This window comes from Gracilinanus agilis, chromosome 1, assembly GCF_016433145.1.
Source record: "Gracilinanus agilis isolate LMUSP501 chromosome 1, AgileGrace, whole genome shotgun sequence".
Taxonomy (NCBI): domain Eukaryota; kingdom Metazoa; phylum Chordata; class Mammalia; order Didelphimorphia; family Didelphidae; genus Gracilinanus; species Gracilinanus agilis.
The window spans coordinates 245,102,819-245,118,128 of NC_058130.1; positions in this window are offsets into that span (position 1 = coordinate 245,102,819).

Consider the following 15,310-nt stretch of genomic DNA (forward strand, 5'->3'; position numbering starts at 1 on the left):
TTATACCATCTGAGGACTTTGGATCATCTCTTTATCAGGCCCAAATACAGAAGCACCATACCGCCAATAACATTCCACTCTCCCTTATTGTCTCTCAGGCACACTGGAATGCTATCTGACTGTTAAATGGCTTTCATTATTCACAAATCAGGGACTGAGGAAAGGTGTAAAGGCCAGAGGAATTTGGGGGATGCCATCTTCACTATTCATTTTGGGTCCATCACTTAGGTAGGAACCCTAGTAGTTCCAACTCCTAAGCTTCTACCCCTTCATTTCCCTTCTATTCTATTTCTATTCTTTCCTATAATTGTAACCTTTGACTGAAAAAGGTCTCTCAGCAAGGATGGGTAATGGGTTAGGGAGATTAAGAGATTGCTCCCAATGGAGTTCAAAACCTTAGCTGACTTGATGGTTGTAGTATTTAAGGATGAGTTGTGATGAAATGGCTGTGATCAGGGAATCAGGGTTACAATTTCCAAGAGAAAGATCCTTAGGGTGCCCACCAGACTGTATCAGAGCTGGGTTGTCTCCTCCTCACTCATCCCAGCCCTCAGTGCGAGCTCCTCTCTTCCCTGGAGAAATTCCCCAGAATCCTCTGCTGGTCTCAACTGTCAGCAGGTGCCAACAACTGCCTTCTCCTCCTTTGGTTCCATCTCCTTTGCACAAAATCCCATCCTTACAAAGGAAAAAATGAATTAAAAGTTTGGGGATATTGCAAAAGCACTACTCACAGGAAAATGTATATCCCTGAGTATCCATGTTGACAAAAAAGAGAAAGAGATTGGGCATGCAACTAAAAAAATGAGAAAATGAACAAATTAAAAACCCTCAGATAAAGACCAAATTAGAAATCCTAAAAATATAAGGATAAATTAATAAAATTGAAAGTTAAAAAAATCTAACTAATAAATAAGAAAAAATCACTGGGGCCAGATGGATTCACAAGAAAATCCTAGCAAACATTTAAAGATCAATCCTAATACTCTACAAACCATTTGATAAAATAGGTAAAGAAATAGTCTTACCAAATTCTTTTTATGATACAAATATAGTACTAATTTCAAAGCCATGAAGATCAAAAATAGAGAAGGAAAACTATAGATTAATATCCTTAATGAACACAGATGCAAAAATATTAAATAAAATATTAGCTTAAAGTCTACCACAAGTTATCACAATGATTATTCACTGTTATCAGGTGGAATTTATACCAGGAATGTGAGGATGGTTTAATATTAGGAAAACCTTCCATATAATTGGCCATGTTAACAACTAAACTAATAGAAATCACATGATCACCTCAATAGATGCAGAAAAAGCCTTTGATAAAATACAACACCCATTCATATCGAAAACACTAGAAAGTTTAGGAATAGAAGAGTCTTTCCTCAAAATAATAAACCATCAGCAAGTATCATCTGTAATGGGGACAAGTTAGAAGCCTTCCCAAAAAGATCATGAGTGAAGCAGGGATACCTATTATCACCACTACTATTTAATATTGTACTAGAAATGCTAGCAGTAAAATTAGTGAAGAAAAAGAAATTGAAGTGATCAAATTAGGCAATGAGGAAACTATCACTCTTTGCAGATGACATGATGGTATATCTAAAGAATCTAAGAAAATAAACTAAAAAACTACTAGAAACAATCAATAACCTTAGTAAAGATGCAAGGTACAAAACAAAACCACATAAATCATTAACATTCTTATATGTTATCAACAAAACCCAGCAGCAAGAGTTAGAAAGAGAAACTGCATTTAAAATTACTCTAGAGATGATGAAATACCTGGGAATTTACTTGCCTAGACAATTCAGGAATTATATGAACATAACTACAAAACACTATTCACAAAAATGAAACTAGAACTAAACAATTGGAAAAACATCAGTTGCTCATGGGTAGGACAAGCTAATATAATGAAAATGACATTCCTCCCTAAATTAATTTATTTATTCAGTGCTATACCTATCAAATTACCAAAACACTTTTTTATACAATTAGAAAAAATTATTACAAAGTTCGTCTGGAAGAAGAAAAGATAAAAAATATAAAGGGAACTAAAAAAAATATGAAGGATGAAGGCCTAGCTTTACCAGATCTCAAACTATAGTATAAAACAGTGACCATCAAAACTATATGGTACTGGCTTAGAGATAAAAAGGTGGATCAATGGAATAGACTTGGGGTAAATCATAGTAGTAAGATAGTGTTTGATAAACTCAGATACCAGCTTGTGGGGCAAGAACCCACTATTTGACAAAACTGCTGGTAAAATTGGAAAACAGTATGGTAGTGATTAGGTTTGGATCAAGATCTCACCACCTATACCAAGATAAATTTAGACTGGGTAAATGACAAATATAAAGAAGAAAAGTATAAGTAAATTATTTGAAAATATCTGTCAAATCTATGGGAAAGGAGGGAATTTAAGACCAAGCAGGAGATACGGAACACTACAAAATACAAAATGAATGATTTTGATTATATTAAATTAAAAGGTTTCTGCACAAAGAAAACAAATGCAACCAAAATTAGAAGGGAAGCAACAAATTGGGAAAATATTTTTATAACAAAAACCTCTGATAAAGGTCTCATTTCTCAAATTTATAAGGAACTAAGTAAATTTTACAAAAAATCAAGCCATTCCCCAGCTGACAAATGGGCAAAAGATATGAATAGGCAGTTTTCAAATAAAGAAATCAAAACTATCAATAAGCATATGACAAAGTGTTCTAAATCTCTCACAATTAGAGAAATTCAAATCAAAAGAATGCTGATGTACCAACTCACCCCTATCATATTGGCCAATATGACTGTAGAGGAAAATTATAAATATTGGAGGGGATGTGGCAAAATTGGGACACTAATGCATTGCTGGTGGAGTTGTGAATGCCATTCTGCAAGGTAATTTGGAATTATGTGCAAAGGGCTTCAAAATAATGCATACCCTTTGATTCAGCAATGACACTCCTGGGTTTATACCTGAAAGAGATAATAAGGGAAAATACTTGTACAAAAATATTCATAGCTGTACTCTTTGTGGTGGCAAAACAATTAGAAAATGTATCCCTCAATTGGGGAATGACTGAATAAGTTGTGGTATATGATGATGATGGAACTCTAAGGAATGATGATCTATAGTCTTTCCATATGAACTGGGAGAACCTCAATGAATTGATGCAAAATAAAATGAGCAGAAACAGGAGAATATTGTACACAGAAAGTAAAACATTTTGGAAAAATTCAATGTAATAGACTTTGTTACTCAGGCAATGCAACAAACAAGGACACTCTTAAAGGGCTTACATCCACATTGAGGGAAAGAACTTTGGGAGTAGAAATTCAAAAACATATGATATCACTTATCACATATATATAGGTATGTGATTTGGGGTCTAGGCTTTAATAAAATGGCTCTATAGCAAAAATGAATAATATGGAAATAGGTATCAAGTGACAACATTTGTAGAAACCAGTGGAATTGCTCATCAGCTCTGGGAAGGGAAGAGATTTTTTTAATCTTTCCCTCTGTCTCCTTAAGAGGCAAGAAAGCAGGGTTTTTAAGTGGATCAAAGCTGAAGATTCTGTTACTAGGGAGACCAGCACTGAATAAAGGAAGCAGCCATGGACAGTTGAGGGCTTTTGCCTCTGGATCTTGAGAAAGCAAGAGATCTCTCTCTGAGGCAAGGGCTACTGGCAGTTGGCTACTTACAGTTGTGTTATAGAAAACTACTATCTAATTATTTAGATTCCCAAAGTGGGAGCTGCAGCAATCCGGGGGGCAGTGATGGCCACAGATGCATTTATCTTTCCTATTAATTGCTACAAAAATTTTTTAAAAATTAATTTCCAGGGGACTAAGTAATATTTTTTTCTGGAAAGGGGGCGGTAGGCCAAAAACGTTTGGGAACCACTGATTTAGGGAGTTAGGTAGTTAGTGAATAATTTATAGATAGATTCGGTTAGAATAGGCCTGGTGTTTGCCAGGCAAGAAGAAACTGTCCTCAGAAGACAGAGATAGGAATTAGAGAAATGCAAATCAAAACAATGCTGAGGTATCACCTCACACCTAGAAGATTGGCTAAAATGATAGTAGGGGAGAGTAATGAATGTTGGAGGGGATGTGGCCAAATTGGGATATAAATGCATTGCTGGTGGAGGTGTGAATTGATCCAACCATTCTGGATGGCAATTTGGAACTATGCTCAAAGGGTTATAAAAGATTGCCTGCCCTTTGATCCAGCCATACCATTGTTGGGTCTGTACCCCAAAGAGATGATAGATAAACAGACTTGTACAAAAATATTTATAGCCATGCTTTTTGTGGTGGCAAATAACTGGAAAACGATGGTATGTCCTTCAGTTGGGGAATGGCTAAACAAACTGCGGTATATGCTGGTGATGGAATATTATTGCGCTAAAAGGAATAATAAACTCAAGGAATTCCATGTGAACTGGAAAGACCTCCAGGAATTGATGCAGAGTGAAAGGAGCAGAGCCAGAACATTGTACACAGAGACCAATACACTGTGGTAAAATCGAATGTAATGGACTTCTGTACTAGCAGCAATGCAATGATCCATAACAATTCTGAGGGATTTATCGAAAGGAATGCTACCCACATTCAGAGGAAGAATTACAGGAGAGGAAACACAGAAGAAAAACAACCACTTGAGCACATGGGTTGAGGCGGACATGATTGGGGATGTAGACCCAAAACTACCACACCAATGCAACTATCAACAATTTTGAAATAAGTCTTGATTGATGACACATGTTAAAACCAGGGGAAATGCGCATCGACTCTGGGGGTGGGGAGGAGATGGGGAGGGGGTGAAGGGGAAAGTAAGAACATGAATCATGTAACCATGATAACTTTTCTAAAAAATAAAAATTATTAAAATAAAAAAGAAGACAGAGATAGGTTATTAGAAATTTTAGATAGTGTTAGGAAATTTAGGTTTAGTCATAAGCTATAAGAATAATAATCTCTTTCCTCTTTTCTATTTTCTATCTGTACTTCTTTCATAAATTAAACTAAGTGTTTTTATTTAATTGCTTGCCTCACTTTTGTCGAACTCTTACTTTTAACCCTTACAGGGGTGAGTAAAGAGGAAAGAGAAAGAAAATGAATCATGGAAACATGGAAAATATTCTATAAAAATAAATAAAACCTTAAAGAAAAATATGCAACCAATAATCAGGATTTATTAAAAGAAAAGGAGTAAAAGCTCATGCCTCTGATGCTGTAGATGCTTGGGGTAGTAGGGAGGGGTTTGCACTACTACTTCAACTAATAGTGGTGATTTGGAATCTGCTCGATACTTCTTCATTGGAGACTAATTCACCAAAAATCAGAGGACATTGTTTGCTGGATACTGTTCTGCTGGATAATGTTGAAAACTCCTCTACTAGAAACTACTGGACACTGGTACACTATGCACTGCCAGATACTTCTGGATTCTGCCAGACACTTTTCTATGAGACATAGTTGAACATGGAGCTGCTGAAATCATGGGCTGGAGAACTGCTAAGTCCTTTGAGCCAGAACTTTGGGGCAGGGGCGGGGGTGGAGAATTAACAACAAATAAAAAATAAATGGTATTTTTATAAAGTAGTTTACCCAAATGTATGAAAATAAAGTTAACAATTTAAATAGAACAAATAAATATTTACATGTATATGTGGAGATGTATATCTCACAAAACCACAGAAAGTAAAACAGATTTTAAAAAACCCAATTTCAGAGCAAGCCACAAACGTATTTCTAAAGAAAGTAACTCTAAAACCAGATGGATTTGCAAATGCCTTCTATCACAAATTCAAAGAATTAGAAAATCTAATACAAGATAAGCTATTTAAAAAAGTAGCCAAAGAAGAGATCCTACCAAATTCATTCTGTGACACAAATATGGTTTTGAAGCATTAGCCAAGGAGTCAAAACAAATAAATAAAAACAGTAGAACAATATCCCTAATAAACATTGAAGTAAAACTTTTAAACTTAAAAAGTTGAATACTCTGACAAATGTAAGAATTAAAAGTCTTGAGTCATTATTTTTAATTTTAAAATGTTTCATTAATTAACCAGTCAAAACATCCTCATCTGATCAATTGACTCTGTCCAAAACCCAAAAGGATAAAAAAAAAGCTCAAAAGTGGACTTCTCCCCATTAGCACAGGTCTATATGCCACTTGTGAGCTCACCATTCAATCCCTCCATTCAGCACCCCAAGAAATCTCCAACTTGTAAAGAAGCATTAAGGAGGTGAACTTAGAAACCTTAACTCCTCCCTTATTACTTTCGTCACAGGAGAAGGGTCTTTCTTCCACACAAAGAAAACACCAGCACACCTTTTCTTCCCTCCCATGTGGCAGGACCAATTTATTTTAAGTCAGTCTAACAAGGCTTCTAGAGCTTGCTGACTTCCCTTAATCATTCCAAATAGGTCAGGATTCAAATGCTCAGCCTTACCTTTTATTCTTTATAAGATATATTAATAAGAGAAAGGAGATTCCAACACAGTATAATAGTCTGAAGGAAAAATTTTCAGCCTGAGCTCGGTAGGGTTGGGGGCTTACCAGAAAATTATTTCACAAAAAATATGAATTGAATATCACTATTCAATATTAATTTTCCACATTAATTTGGATTTATCCCAGAAGTAGATTTCTTTTAAATTATGTAAGTTATAATGATAATCATATTAACAAAAAATTAACAAAATTATATTAGGTCAATAGATTTAGAAAATATTTTGAAACTTCAATGCCAATTTCTATTTTAAAAAATTAGAAGACAAATTAATAAATGACATTTCCTTAAAATGTTAAATACTATATATCTAAAACAAAGGACTAATATTACATGTAATAGAGAAAAATGAATCCTTTCCAATAGTGAAACAAGGATTATCATTGTCACCACTTCCATTTGATGGTAACAAGAGCAATAAAATAAGAAAAAGAAATTGAGGAAATAATTATGGGGAAAAATGAAGTTATCACTATTTGTAGATGAAAGTATGGTATACTTATGACTAAAGATTCAACTACAATTAAATAAAATAATTTAAAAATATATCAAATATTCAGGGTATAAAATAAATCAATACAAATCATTAACATTGCTGTGAAATACAAATTGACATCAGAATGAAGTAATTGAAAAATTCTTTTTAAAAGTATTGCAGAATGTTATGTAAATATGCAAATATAAAAAGTAACTGGTAGTTTACCTACCTGGATAGCCACAAGAACAATATAACTACAACTTCATATTTATAGAAATACAGACCTAAGTAATTGAAAAACTGTCATTTCAGGATATAACCCATCTACACAATCAAAAAGACAGTTCTACCTAAATTAATTTGCCATAACAAAGATTTAATTCATAGAATGAGAAGAAAAAGTAGCAAGATTCTTCTGGAGGCAAAAAAGGTCAAGAATCTCAGATGATATGACATAAAAATGTTTTGCACAAAATTATCCAAGAGAGATAAGGTTAAAAGAAAAATGTCTAAGTGGGAGAATACATTTGCAGTAAATATTTTCTGATAAAGGTCTCCTGTTTAAGATAGATGAGAAGCTAATTAATAGGAGTAAGGATCATTTCCCATTTGACAAATCATCAAAGCATGTGAACAGGAAGTTCTCAAGTAAAGAAACCAAGGCCATATGAAGTCATATAAATCCCATGAGAAAAGTGTTCTAAATCACTAATAATTAAGTAAATTCAAATTAAGGAATTAGATTAAAGATATATGGAGATTTTGCCTTATACTAATCAGAATAGTAAAGATAGTGAAAAGAAAAAAAAACACTTTTGGAGGGGACAGAAGAAAACATATACATTGATGCACTAGTATTTGGTAAACCTATGAGTAGGTATAGCCATTCTGGAGGAAAATTTTGAATTACATATACAAAGTTACTAAAAAGTATGTGCCATTTGACCCAAATATAAGACTTTTAGGGTTATACCCAATGTGATCTGAAAAAGGAAAAGTTAGGGGCAGCTAGGTTGCTCAGTGAATTGAGAGCCAGGCCTAAGAGGTCCTAGATTCAAATCTGATCTCAGATGCTTCCTAGATGTATGTAATGCAGGTTTGCAGCAAAAGCTCTTGCTTTTGCAAACCAATCGCAGCAGCCCTGGCAGTTGGAAGGAATAGAGCTTTTGCTGCAACCCTGCATTACATATATGACCCGTGGCAAATCACTTAACCCCCATTGTCTTGGCCAGTGATGACAAACCTATGGCACACATGCCAGAGATGGCACACAAAGCATTCTCTCTGGGTATGTGCACCACATTCCTGCTCCCAAACCCTGCAGCCAGAGTGACTTACTAGAAAAGTATAGGTACTCCAATGAAGCTGCTCCCTTCTCCCTTTCCACCATGCCTAACAATAATTTTTCACATCACCTGCCCCTCTGCCCAGCAGCCCAATGGGAGTACATAGGGGGTAAAGTTGGTGGCTCACAGGTGGCAGAGCTGGAGGGGAGTAGAGCATTCAGGCCTCTCTTCACCTGTGCTGAGGACATTTTTTCACCTCACCCACCTCTCTTCCCAACAATCCAATGGGAGTACTTCTTCCCTCTTCTGTCTGGGAAAAAGGGGGGCAGGGCACAGCACATGTTATCTGGGAGGGTGGGGCATGGCACACAGTCTCTAAAAAGTTCACCACCACTGGCCTCGATCTTACTGCTCTTTTGCCTTGGAATCAATATACAGTATTGACTCTAAGACAGAAGGTAAGGGTTTAAACAATATATAAATTTAAAAATAGGAAAAGTTCCTTTAAATATATATATATATATATATATAAGGTCTGAAGGATCAAATCTCTCTGATCCTTTGGTCTATGGAGAGGACATATACACACACCCAAAACAGGCTTGACTGAAAGGAGAGGCAAGATCTTGCTGAGAGCTCCTTCACTTCCCCTCTCCCACCAGGCAGTTAGAAAGTCAGTTACAATATGGAGGTTGATCTGTTATCTTCTGGGCTCAGTCAGTAGACTAGGAAAGACTAAACTCCTAAAAATGATAACTTTCTCTAAACTATTTTCCCACAGGATTGAATAGGAGAGAATAGGAGAAGCTTGATGTCTTTGAAGCTCACAGGCACAGAGGATAAGATATATATACCAGGGCTACCAAGTAAGAGGCACTCAGCTTGAGGAAGTTGTGAGTATTTCCCTAGATATAACCAGGCACTGCTCCCAATTGATTAAAGGTTTAATGATACATGGGTATGGGAAGGAAGGGAGATGAAATAAGGATTGACAAGGTCTGGGAAGCCCTCAAACTGTTATGTCCAAGCAGCTCCCCTCTCAAAGGGGAAAGGGAACTTGAATAGCTAATCTGCTCTCTATCCCTATAAATATTCTTCCTCTATGTCTAAATAACTAAACAGAGGTAAACTGTGTTGTAGTCAAATGTAAAACCAAGGTAAAGCAGGTTGGCAGCTAGGAACTAAAATGGCTTTGCTCAGATTCAAGCCTCAAGCCCCAAGAGCAACCCAGACCCAAGACCCAGAAAGCAGAGTGTGACCTGCCTACTCTCCACCCAGGACTCCAACAATTTTAACTGCCTAAACTGCCCCCTCTCTCAGAGTTCTCAGGGGTGGGGGAGCCTCTGGAATTCTGAGCTGTAGCTTGAACCAACCCCTGCAGGTTGAATCCCTCTCTGCAATATGAAACTTACAATATAAACTTATAGCAGCTCTTTTTGTGTTGGCCAAACAACAGGTACAAACTAAAGAAATATTCATCAATCAAAGAACTGCTCAATAAATTTTATATGGATGTGATAGAGTAATATATTACCACATATATACTCATACTCAAACCTACTAAAAAACTAGAATACTTATGAATAAATTTATCTTTCCTTGGATGATTAATATATTATATTTAAAACCATCAACTATTATCTGTAATGGGTTAAAGTTAGTAGCCTCCTCAAATGATCAGGAGTAAAGAAAGGATATCCATTATCACCACTATTACTCAAAATCATTCTAAAAAATTCTAGTTATAAAAACAGAGATAAAAAAGAAATTTAAGAAATTAGAATAGGAAATGAGAAAACAAAATTATCGTTCTCAAGATTATATAATGGTATAAAGAATCCCAGAGAAGCAACTAAAAATCCAATGGAAATAATTAATGAATTTAGCAAAGTTCCAAGTTAAAAATTAACATGTAACCATTAGTATTTCTATAAATTATCAACAAAGTCCAGAAACAAAGATAGATAGAAATTCCATTTAAAATAACTGCAGACAATAAAAAATACTTGGGAGTCTGCCTACCAGAAAATGACAAGACAAATTCAGGATTTATATGAACACAATTACAAAATACTTTTCACACAAATAAAGTCTAAACAATTGCAAAAGTATTAATTGTTCATATGTAGGCCAAGCGAATATAACATACATGACAATCTAGACCAAAATGATTTACTTGTTTAGTGCCATATAAATGAAATTACCAAGAAAAAATTTCTAGAGCTAAAAAATTTAAAAAAATTATTCTGGGAGAATAAAAGTATCAAGACAATCAATAAAAAAATTAAAGTATGGAGACAGCAGTACAAGATCTCAAAATGTGTTATAAAAAAGTCATCATCAAAACAGTTTGGTATTGACTAAGGAATAGATTGGTGGTTCAACTGCACAGATTAAGTACACAATACACATTAATAAATGATCATAGTAATCTAGTGTTTGAAAAACCTAAAGATCCAAAATAGTGTTATAAGAAATCGCTATTTGACAAAATATTGCTGGTAAAACTGGAAAGCATTTTGGCAGGAACTAGGTATAGATCAACATCTCATATCACATATCAAGATAAGGTCAAAATAGGTACATAATTTATATGTGAAGGGTAATATCATAAGTAAATTAGGAAACTGAAGTAATTTTCTATTAGATATATGAAAAAAAGAAGAATTTGTGACCAAAAATATATAGAAAGTATTATAGGACTATATGAATATTTTTATGGCATCAAATTAAAAAGGTTTTGCACAAACAAAACCAATGCAGCCAAGATTTGAAAGGAATTTTCTGGGTAGAAAATTTGACTGTAAGTATCTCTTAACAAAGATTTCTCAAATATATAGAGAACCAAGTAAAATTTACAAGAATACAAGTCATTCCCTAATTTATAAATGGTCAAAGGGTCTGAACAGGCAATTTTCAGACAAAGAAATCAAAATGCTCTAAATCACTCTTAATTAGAGAAATACACATTAAAACAACTCTGAGCCATCACCTCAGTCCTATTAGATTGGCTAATATGAAAGAAAAGAAAAATGACAAATGTTGGGGAGGATTTGGAAAAGGTGGGACAAATGTGTCTGCACTGGTTTGAACTGATGCTACAATTCCAGAGTATAATTTGGAACTATGCCCAAAGAACTACAAAATTGTGCATACTCTTTGATCCAACAATATCAATGCCATATTTATATCCCAAAGAGATAAAGAAAAAGGAACGCATCATTATGTTCAAAAGTAATTATGGCAGGTCCCCTCATGGTGGCATATAATTAGAAATTAAGGGGATAGTCATCATTTGCGAAATGGCTGACCAAGTTAGGTATGTGATTGTGATAGAATACTATTGTGCTTTAAGAAATGAAGAGTAGGATGCTTTGAAAAACCTGGGAAGACTTGAGAGAACTGATGTAAAATGAAATGTGTAGAACTAGGAGTATATTGTACAAAGTAACAGCAATATTGTATGATGACCAGTTGTAAACTGCTTAGCTATTCTCAGCAATGCAATAATGCGAAACAATTCTGAAGGACTTATGATGAGAAATGCCATCCATTTCTAAAGAAACAACTGATGAAGTCTCATTTCAGATTGAAGGATAGACTTATTATTTAAACTTTCTGTATAAATTTTTGGGTTTTTTAATTCTGTATTTTCTTTTGCAACATGGGTAATATGGAAATGTTTTGCATGACTGTATATGTATAATCTATATCAAATTAATCTGCTCAGGCTTACACAGTTAGTAAATATCAGAGTGATGATTTAAACTAAAGCATGACTCTAGACCCTTTGCTCTACCCACTGTGATACCTTAGTTGCTTCAGAATCAAAAATTCATGGGGGAAGCTAGGTAGCTCAGTGGATTGAGAGTCAAGCCTAGAGATGGGAGATTCTAGGTTCAAATCTGACCTCAGACACTTCCCAGCTGTGTGACCCTGGGCAAGTCACTTGACCCCCATTGCCTACCCTTACTTGGAGCCAATATACAGTATTGACTCGAAGACAGAAGTTAAGGGTTTTAAAAAAAAAGAATAAGAAATTCATTTCCAATTAACTGCAAAAGATTCCATGGGAAAGTGTATAGTAAAGATTCAAAGAAGAATAGAAAAGAGCTTGTCTAACTGGGTGGGACAAAGAAGTTATTAAAGCAGAGCTTCTTAAATTTTTTGGTGGATGTGAATATGTTTGTGTATGTATGTGTGTATATCTATGTTTATAGATATAGATATATACATATAGATATATATATGGAGAGAGAGACAGAGAGAAAGAGAGAGAGAGAGAGAGAGAGAGAGAGAGAGAGAGAGAGAGAGAGAGAGAGAGAGAGAGAAAGCAAGGCCCCTTTGGGAATCTGGACTCAGAATATTGTTTTAAATACATAAAATAAAATCTCTATGATTGTAAAGAAAGTCTACTATATTGAATGTAGTTATTAAAACACCTTTTTTAAAAACTTCATGGGCCCTAGTCCAAGACCATATTTAAATAAGGATTTATATTTCTAGTATAGTAGAAGATATATGTATGGGAGTGATATTTATTTGTTAAGTGATTTTTCATTGAATAGAATAAGAATAAGAAAAGATGAAGTTTCAATTTAACAAAGATTTATTTCTACTCTTTCTTAAACTCTCTGCACAAGATCCTTGCCACGGACCTGATTTTTATTTTGACTTATTACTACCTACTCTAGTTGTTTGCAACTGCTTGTAAGAAACTTAGATATATCTACTGAAGAAACAACCAGTAAGTAACACTAAAAACAATAAGCTTTCCAACTCCCTCATCCTCAATCCTAAACTCTGCTCATTTTAATTTAAATAAGAAAAAGGCATGAGAATGTACAGAGAAGAGGGGACAAAGATACATCTGAGGTTAAATACTCAGAGAGACAAAAATGCAATAAGAACTTGAGTAGGCAAAATAAAAAGGTTCTGTGTAATGATATTTAGATTCAATAGGAGAAAATAGAATGACTGAGGTAAAAAGCACCCTTCCCAGGTTATGCCAGATTGTCAGTCATTCCTCTAATTCTTCAGCATGTCATGCCTGCATTTCAGAAGTATGCTCAGCATTAATATTTTATAAATTATAAATTATTATTAATTTTATTAATTAAATAATATAACAATTATATTATTAATCAAAAGTCCAACTATCAACATAAAGTCTGATCAGTTTCTCACCAATGATATTATAGGCATGAAAAAATCATTCTCCAAGTTTTCATGAAAGATAGAAATTGCTAATAAGGAACTATCCCATTAGACCGTGAGCTTCTTGAGATTAGACACTTTTATTTTGTTTGAGAGAAGTGCAGTAATATTTGTTTTGTCTTTCTAACTCCAGGATTTAGTAGAGTGCATGACATATTGTAGGTACTTAAATTATTGGTGAGTGAACTTGACTCAATAACAGATGCTGAAGAGGATGCAAAGAAGGAAAAAAAAGATGTGACTAGGGATGAATCACCATTTTTAGGAAAAAGACATATCAAAAACACTTTAGTTTTCCAAATTATCATGGTACCACTTTATTATAATCAGTAAGCTATAGAAAATTCTAGTCAAATAAAAGGGAAAAGTAGAAGGATGTCTGTGAATAAGATATTTTGATAGTCGAGGCCATTTCTGACCCCCTATAAATATTCTTCTCCTTCCACTAGAACTTGAATTCTGATCCCAAGAACTTGGCCTCTGATAAGAGAGCTTTTTCTTTATTTTCCAGTCCACCATGTCACTTCCCAGGGGTTTCCAAGCCATGCTGCCATAGGCAGATATCCTCACTGTTTTCCTCTCCAGAACCCTTATGCCCAATTCAAGCTCTCCTTTATATGATATGTCTCCTATTCAAATGTTAAGTCCTTTGAAAACAGGAACAAGTTTTCTTTCTTGTATATGTATGGATGGATCTAGTTCAGTGGCTGACATATAGTAAGTGCTTAACTAAAGTACTTTTTAAAATTAAGTCTTCCATCAATTTGGGGCCTCATTGCTCATTCCTAGCCATCTTGTTTATCTGAATTTCTTTGGACATCTCCATCATCCTGAAGAAACCTTATCATTTTGAAATGTCATCATATTAATCCTCAAACTCATAGCTCACTAGTACCCTCTGCATCTGGAGTAATCTGGACACTTCTTATCGAAGGCAGAGAGGAGAACCTCTCCTAAACCTCCAGTTAAGATGGGCTCCCAAGGCCAACTATCTCTTTATATCTTACTTGATTGTACCTCATCACAGCCTTCCTTACCTTCCTTACTTTTCATGTACTCTTTCCTCATCAGACTGTAAGCTCCTTGAGGATAGAAACTATCTTTCTTTTTTGTAACTGTATCCCCAGAAAATAACATAATGTCTGTCACACAATAGCCACTTAATAAATATTTATTGATTGAATACTCTCCCTTTAGAGCACATCACCTTCAAAGGCTAAGTAGAGTACAGAAGACTGAAAAGAGATAAGATAGACCTTAAAATATGCTGAAGCTAGATCACATTTATCTTAAAGTAAGGAGGGATAAATCTCCCCAAATTTCTACACATTCTACACATTCCTCTGAAAATTGCTGGAATACTATAAACTAATAAGCAGATGCACTGGAGAATGCTCAATGCATCTGCTTTTAAAATGGTCTGCCAGGTAATTATTTTGGCGATTTCACAATTAAAGCATTTCCAAGGCTCCTGCCAATGTTGTAGCTATGAAAACACTAAAGATTCATTAAATCATGTTTATCTCGATGGCAACTTTTCATCCTTTGTTAATTTTTTTAATGACATTGAAAGGAAAGGAAGGAGACTTGCTTTTTGGCTTCATTATAGGACCCATTTCCTCCCTGTGCCAGCAACACTGACATTATGTATTTCTAGAGATATTTTATTGCTGCAAAACACTTCATGGCAGCTGAACAGATGGTTAAAGTAGTAGCAGAAGTAAGAGAGACCATTTGAAGCTTTAGGAAATGTTGCAGGTGCTACACTTCCTAAGGAATATTATAACCA